Consider the following 8,060-nt stretch of genomic DNA (forward strand, 5'->3'; position numbering starts at 1 on the left):
AGCACCTCTCTCCTAACACAGGTGCATCAGCATCCACTCCCAGTTTCCCATGTAGTGGCAGTGAAAGTGCAACTCTACACAACAGGCTCTGAAGAAATGCCAACTGCCAGCACTAATCAAGTAATTAACCTCACTAGTTTTAAGATGGAGCTTGATAACTTTATGAACAGCATTATATGACAGAGTTGTCCATGACAGCAGGGGACTGGACTCAATGACCCAGGAGATCCCTTCTAATCCTACACATCCCTGGTTTATTTTAACATAGATTTTTCCCCCACTGCAGCCAACCTTGTTTGTGTATAGATCTATTTATTCTGATAGATACATGAAGCAGAAGGGTGCTGTGTGATTTATGTGCCTATAAGTCCCTCATTGCTGCATCTAATTGACTCAAATTAAGAAAACAGAGTGTCTCCCCACAAATAAACTGTTCTCTCTCTCTCCCCATGTTTCACTTGCAGGAGCAGCTATTAATATTTAAAGTAGTCAGGACAGAGACTGGGTAGCAAAGGCTAGGAATATTAAATGGTAATAAACACAGAAGTAGCAACCTTGATCTCATGCCTTTTGAACATTTTCATTCAGTCCAGCTTGGATCATCAACAGGATTCTTCCTCCCTGCAAATATTCATTTCTTGTCAATCTCTTTTCTAAGAATGGATTTAATCTATATCAGTCATCAGCTGGTGACATCTTGTCAGGCTGAATGCTGTAACAGAATTTACTATGCGAACAGGTTTTTCTATTCTCAGATGAACACAAATGAGAGAGTCACAGGAAAAATGCCAAACAGGGAGGCAGTAGCCAATGAGAATTTAAATCCAAAATGCAGCTTGGTGTTCTGGGGACTGAATGCCTCAGCTAAACAAACTGGCCTATAATTAGCTGAATTTACCTTAATTCAGACAGATAGGTCATCTACTGAAAGAAGCTGGGGGAAAGTTCAAAGAAATGAGAACAGCGAGGACTAAGAATTTGGTTTTTCTGTGGCTGCCTGGAAAACCCAGTTTCTCCACTCCTTTCCGTTAATTCCATCTAGCATCGCTCACCGGGTGACCTGACTATTAGTGAGAACACTGACCAAATTCGTTTGGCTGGTGGAGCAGGGGCAGCACTCTCTCCATTTCAATTTTTTTTCTTGGAATATTTATCTGGGAGGGCTTGAATCTACAGGAACTGGGGCAGACATAGGTGAAGATGGAATGTAGAGAATCAGATCTTCAACTGGTGTACCTCTTTGAAATCAGTGGAGCAATATCTATTTAGACCAGCTGAGAAATTGGTCCACAGTTTCACACTGTTTAGATATCAAAGTGATGGGGGGTGGGAGGTGTCTTAGAAATACTTAGACCTGATATACACACACACTACATAGACAAGTGTGTGGTGTACACAAAAAAAGCATACGAAATCCTTGTGAAATGCTTACAACACCAGCTTTAACTAATATGGCCAGTCTTTGGGCATATAGGAAAGGATTGTGGCTACTGCCTCATTCCTAGGCATGGTTTGGAAATATTATACAGGCATAATATTTCAAAGGTCACTAGTGATTTTGGGTGCCCGGGTTGGGATACCTTAAAGGAGCCTGATTTTCAGAAATACAGGGCACATCTACCCTCTGAAAAATCAGGCTCCTTTAAGGTGTCTCGAGTTCAGAACGCAGATGATGAGGTACTCAAAATTACTAATTGCTTCCGAAAACGTAGACAATACTTCCTTTACCACTTTTGCAAATGTTTTGAGGTGATAGGCCTTTTCCTCATTCTTCCTTCCCAGGTTACACACATCAGTGGCTTCCAAAATTGAAAATCAGAAATCACAGTGGTTCGTTACTATCAAAAATATCTAGATTTGCCTGGATCCACATCTTCTAGAATCTAGCATTACTTGCCCCATCATTTTTCCACCCTGATCCCTATTTTTCATTGTTGACAAGACACCGTCCTACACAAGAGCCTCTCAATTAAAAAAAACAGGTGCCAAGCATTTCATTATGTTGCAGTTTGACTGTAGGCCTGGCTGGTGGGTTAGAAATAACAGATGGAGAAAAAGACTAAAATAATAAGTGGTTTGTATGAAAAAGTGTTGAAATAATAAGGAAGTGAAAGTCCCTTGGGGACTTCTGGCAATCATAAATAGGACTAAAAACAAAAACAAACAAAAAAAAAGTTTACCTAGAAGTACCATTAGGATTATTATAAACCATCACTTTGTAGCATCTAGTGGATAAAAGGGTGAGAAAAAAATAGTTAACAGATTTGTCAAAAACAAAATCATGCCAAACCAATATAATTCTCTTCTTTGACAGGGTTACTGATGTAACAGATTGGGGGGTGGGGAAGCAGTGTACACAACTCACCTTGATTTTAGTAAGGCTTTTGGATACAGTCCCACATGGCATTCTCATAAGCAAACTAAAGGAAATATGGTATACACCAAGATACTATAAGGTGGGTGGACCGGTGGCTAAAAAAAATCAACACACCTTGTACTTAAAAGAATCGTTATCAATGGTTCACTGTCAGAAAGTGTGTCTAGTGGGATCCTCCAGGGATCTGTCTTGGGTCCAGTACTATTCAATATTTTCATTAACTACTTGAATAATGGAGTGGAGAGTATGCTTATAAAGTTTGTGATGACACTACACTGGGAAGGCTTGCTAGCACTTTGAAGGACAGGATTAGAAATCCAATCAGCCTTGATAAATTGGAGAACTGGTCAGAAATCTACAGGAAGAAATTCAAAAAACAAGTGCAAAGTACAACAATTTAGGAAGAAAAAACCAAAATGCACAAATACATAGTGAGGAATGACCGACTAGGCAGTGGCACTGCTGAAAAAGGAGGATTATAGCGGATCACAAATTGAACGAGTCAACCATGTGATGCAGTTGCAAAACAAGGCCAATATAATTAGATCAAAATACAAAAAAGAAAAAAAAATCATGCTTCAGTTCTGGCAAATAGACTGAAAAAAATATTTATCTCGATATATTAACAGGGACCAGACAGCATTTGTACTAAACAAGTAGCTAGCTACTGGACAATTTTCAAAGTCTTAGACCTGATCTTCTTTGCAGACTCTACCATTAAGCCCCTACCTAATTTACCACTAGATGCAGAAAAAGCTTTTGACAGAGTAAACTAACAGGTCTTAAAAAACACTCTAGATACATTTGGCTTAGTCCCTAAATTTCAAAACTGCATTTCTGTCTTGTATTCCAACCCATATGCTGCTACTATAAGAATAAATGGATGTCAGAAAATTTTCCCCCTTCTTAAAGGCACATACTAAGTATGTCCTTTATTGTTGTCTCTTATTTTTGCTATGGTAACAAAGTAATTTGCCCAGTTGATCAGGAAAAATCCTAGCAAATAGAATTACAACAGGAAACAGAACACAAATTAGCATTATGTGCAGACGACACCATAGTATTGTTACGAATCCACCTCACAGACTACCAGAATGGCAAGAGGTCATCTTAAAATTTGGCAAAGTATCTGGATTTAAAATAAGTTATGACAATCACAGCTCCTCGATATAGGTTTGGGCTCTGATCTACAGAAAGAGCAAATACAAATAGATAATGACTTCAGTGAGGTACCCAAGAAGACATTTCTAAAAGATACCAAGACATATATAATATTAGTTATACTCCTTTGATTAAGAAAAATCTAAACATCTGAAAAATGGTCAAAATATATAAGTTTCATGGTTAGGCAAAATTGCAGCAGTTAAAGTGAATCTCTTATCCCAAATTAACTGCCTTTTCCAAACTCTTCCAGTTTTAGTCCCAGGAAGTTTTAGACCAATAGCAACCCATAATAAATTAATCTAGGGAAATTAGAAATCCAGGATTAAGCAATCTGCTTTGCCATGGCCTTTGAATAAAAGGGAGACTTTACCACACATTAAGCACCAATATCAAGCTAGTCAGATCAGAAAGTTAAGTTACCGTATAACACCTAACCTTAGTAAACAGTGGGTAGAGATAGAACAAGTTCACTGCTGTGCAAACAAACTCTACGTGATCCCCAGATGAAGAAATCCCAGAGGATAAAATGAATACAACCACTCTTTTATGAAAGCAACAGTAGAAACTTGGTATAGTTTATTTAGAAAACTAAGCCCATAACCCATCAGCTCTAACAGCTGTAGTAGAGAATATAGAATTCAAACCCAAAGCCTGGGAAGTTTTGACATTTGGGACCTCACAGGTATAATCAAAATTCAGCCTACTGGACTTTAGGGACAATATATTTAGATCACTTGATGAAATACAACTTGCAAAAGACACCAGAGTTTCCGTACATCAATACCTACAATTTAGACATTTTTCAGCGTACTCCCACAAAATGGCAAACACATAAAATTGACAGAATTTGAAAAAGCTACTCACTACAACCATAAAACAAAAATGACTTACTGTCCAATTTAAGTAACATTTAGAGATTGCTTTGTAAAGGACAAAACTATATTGATGAAATCATGCAAAATTGACAGACACCAACTGAAGAGTGAGAGAATATATGGCACAATGGTCTCCACTCTTCAATAGAATTTTAATGTAGTTTTCTTTTATGTGTTTAGCAGTGATACCCAACTCCCCTTAAAATTAAAGTTAATTTATAGTACAGGGATGGGTAAATGCATCGAAATGTAAGAAATGCAGAATTCTGAATCTAAGCACAAGACAATGAAAGACTGACTTTCAGATGACAAGGCAGAAGAGGGAGACTAAGAAGAAAAGCTGCAACCACAATTTGTGATAATGATCGCATACAAAGAAAGCAACTGGTAGCAGGGGGACTTCCATTGGCCAAATTTATATACTAAGTTTTACAGTTTTAATAGAGATAGAACTGAACTCCTTGTAAAACTTATTTAAGAGACCAGATTGTTAATAAATACAATAAAAATAAAATACACCAAAAATCCCAGCCTAAAGCCAGGAGAGAAAGCCAATGAAGCCACCTAAGCTCTAAACGCAAGCCCTCCTCTAACACCACACACTAGAACCAAAAGTATTTATTAAAAAGAACATCTGTTGAAAGACTCTTCATGCAGCTGTTCTTCATTATCAACTTTGTCACTCTCCAGAATACTAGCATCATCATCATTTTAGGATAAGAGTCTCAGCCCACATTAACACCCTAATTATGTCACTCTCATAGCTGCCTCTGTCATAGTGGAACCCTGCAAGGTGACATAAAACTAGTCATAACCTTAGAGATAATTCTGGAGCAGACTGGCAGAGAGAGGGGCAGTGACTGGAGTATATTACAGAATAGGATGGTCCTGCAAAAGTATCTGAGAACAGCCTTTGGACCCCCAAATGGGCAGCCCCAGAATCAGGGATTTAGAAAGGGGACTCAGAGACAACTTTCACCCATAACTCCCCGCCCCCAGGTGCTACATGCAGTTCACTTTGCCAAACCCAGGATCTGGACTTTGATCTTCACAATTTAAAGTCAAGGACCTAAACTTGCATTTCTTTCTTAGGAAAAAGGAAAGGGGGGGGGGGGAGGCGGAAGAAAAAGAAATTCAACAAATGAATTAATTGCTCCACATTAATCACAGTGACAGGCTAGAATTAGTCAGCTTTCTTTTAGAGCTCTCTTGCCCAATCTGTCCATGAGCCACACTTTAATGATACAAAATGCACCCTGGAGGGATTTGTAAAATAGGTTACTACTGGCATATTTCAGGATTCTGTAAAAGCAGAAGGTGCCTTTTCAGAATGAAGGAAGTGAAGCAGAATGTGCCAACTGCCCTAAGCTAGGAAAGTAAAAACAAACAATGAAAATAGATAGCCAAAGTAAAACAAACAAGATGATTGAGGCTATGCACTACCAGACTGAGCGCAACCATCAAACTCCAGCCTAGTACAGAGAGAAGGGCTAAAGAAGGCACCAGGATACCTTCATCATCACTACACAGCAGAAACAGAGAAGGTTTAATGACTGAATTCAGCAGACAGCTTTGCAGCTTCAGCTACTGTTAGGTGCTGTAGTTATCCAAAGCTTAAATGCATAACATTAACGGAGGCCTAAATGCATAGCACAGTATGTGACACCACCACAAAATGAGGAAACAAGAAAGTGCAAAAAGCATTGTTAAAGGAATGAATCAGATCCATTTGGGCTTTGTGATCTAATCTATCAGCTTCCTGATGTAACCAATTTTCAGTACTTATGGGAACTCTAGCTTGGGACAGCCCAGAGTTAAACTTGCATCAATAAGGAGGGACAACTGAGAAAAATAAGTTCAGAGCTGTAAGGGCCTGATCCAAAGCTCCCTAGTATCAAATCACAAGACCCCATTGACTTTAATAGGCTTTGGATCAGGCCCAAAAGAGAGAACAGCCATGCAGCAGCAACAAGCTGCAATTCACACCAGCACATTTTTCTTCTATGCCGCTCTCCTCCTCCACTAACAGTAAATTGCCTTGTGTGCATGTTGAAGTAAATGGCATTAGGTAGCAAGCATCTATTGTACAGTATGAGCAATGGAGAGCTGTCCAATTTCCTGAAATCTCTTCATGCATGAGCTACTACAACAATGAAATAATCTGTGGCTGTGCAACAAACAACAGACACATGCAAGAAAAACCACGCACCAATATTCACTGCAGATGGCTGCTTCCAAGACCTTATCTTCTGCTGCCCAGCAATTCACTCACAGAAGCAGCTTTCACCAAATTCCAATCATACCATACCAAGCCCTTGACCAGCTGGATTTGCCTCCAATTTATAGTAAGATTTTTAGCCAGCTGTGGGGCCAGGAGGTAGAGCCCTTTTCACATTCTCAAGCTTCCTAAATGCCATAAACAATAGCATGTGCTGCCAAGCTGACTCAGACCCTCCAAAAGTAACATCAGTTTCAGTACCTGCAGTCATGGCAACTAAATTCTAAAAGGAATTAATTAGAACAGGCTTCATCTGTGAGTGGGAAAGTTTCACTATCATCAGACTTGGGGGTTTACTATGGCTTTAGTGACACTCAACAGTCATCTCTGACAATGTGAATCTCCTAGTTTAAGTAGGGAACTAGATCTATAAAGTATTAATTGCTCTTATAATTGTGGAGAGTTCACATTAAGCAAACCTCTGGCTATGTCTACACTGCATAGTTAACACAGGTGACTGGCACCCAGGTCTGAGCACTCAACTGAGCCTAGCCTAGGTGTGAGTGTCCCCACAAAGTCCTACCCACATGACTGGGTCCTCACTGTTTCTATAGGCACCATGGGGGCATATTCCATAGTTCTTCTTGCAAAGATGCTCTAGGAATCTCTGAGTCAGTTGTGTCAATTGCAGGAGAATGAGTCTGTCCTTCCAGGGGAATTGCCAGTGCTTAAAGTAGAGGATGGGGGTGCCAAGGGGTCACAGGTCCTGCCAAATACATAATTACAAAATCAAGCTGGTCTCAGCAGGGCACCCTTTAAGGACCCTCCTACGAGAGCTGCTACTCTCAGATGATGAGAGACCCACACACACACTTGTTTCAGAGCACTGGGAATATGGGAAGGCACTGGAGGACTATCAGCACTTGAGTGATTCAGCTTGGGCCCTCATTGCAGAGTAGATGCATTACTAACCTGAGTTAAGCCAGAGCCAGGCACTCTCACCCACACCTCTAGCCAGGCAAGCTACTCTAATGCTTAATACATCTCTGAACCCAGGTGAGATGTTTTTGTTTGGATAGCAGGAAAGAGTTTGAGGCTAAAACTAAGATTAACTGTGCAGTGTAGAGAAACTCTCCCTGGTTCACCTGATTAGCATGCTGACATTCACACTGCAGGTTAACCTGTTGCTTTTTGTCTCCCCTCCCCCTTTCCTTAACGGATGCATTTCACATATCACAACTCATTTGCTGTTCCAGAGGGAAGTGACACATTGTAAGACCAGGGCTGCTATGAAAACAATGTGATTTGCTACTGCTCAGGCTCTGTCCTGCTCACCTTCTCTCACTCTGCAGACAGGCACAATCGCTGGCCTGTGAGGTTGACAGCGGTCACAGTGCTCCAGCAGACACAGGAAACAACTCGCACA

General features: G+C 40.2%; 1 protein-coding gene across 1 annotated transcript in view; it reads right to left on the reverse strand.

Moving 5' to 3' along the window:
- Nucleotides 1–6,817, reverse strand: part of TMCC3 (transmembrane and coiled-coil domain family 3) — a 255,832-nt gene extending 249,015 nt beyond the window's left edge. The window contains exon 1 of the mRNA XM_075067021.1: nt 6,626–6,817. The gene's annotated coding sequence lies outside the window, so the exon portion shown is untranslated. The remainder of the gene's footprint in view (nt 1–6,625) is intronic.
- Nucleotides 6,818–8,060: the final 1,243 nt, after the last annotated feature.

The sequence above is a fragment of the Chelonoidis abingdonii genome, chromosome 1 (genome assembly GCF_003597395.2).
Source record: "Chelonoidis abingdonii isolate Lonesome George chromosome 1, CheloAbing_2.0, whole genome shotgun sequence".
Lineage (NCBI taxonomy): Eukaryota > Metazoa > Chordata > Testudines > Testudinidae > Chelonoidis > Chelonoidis abingdonii.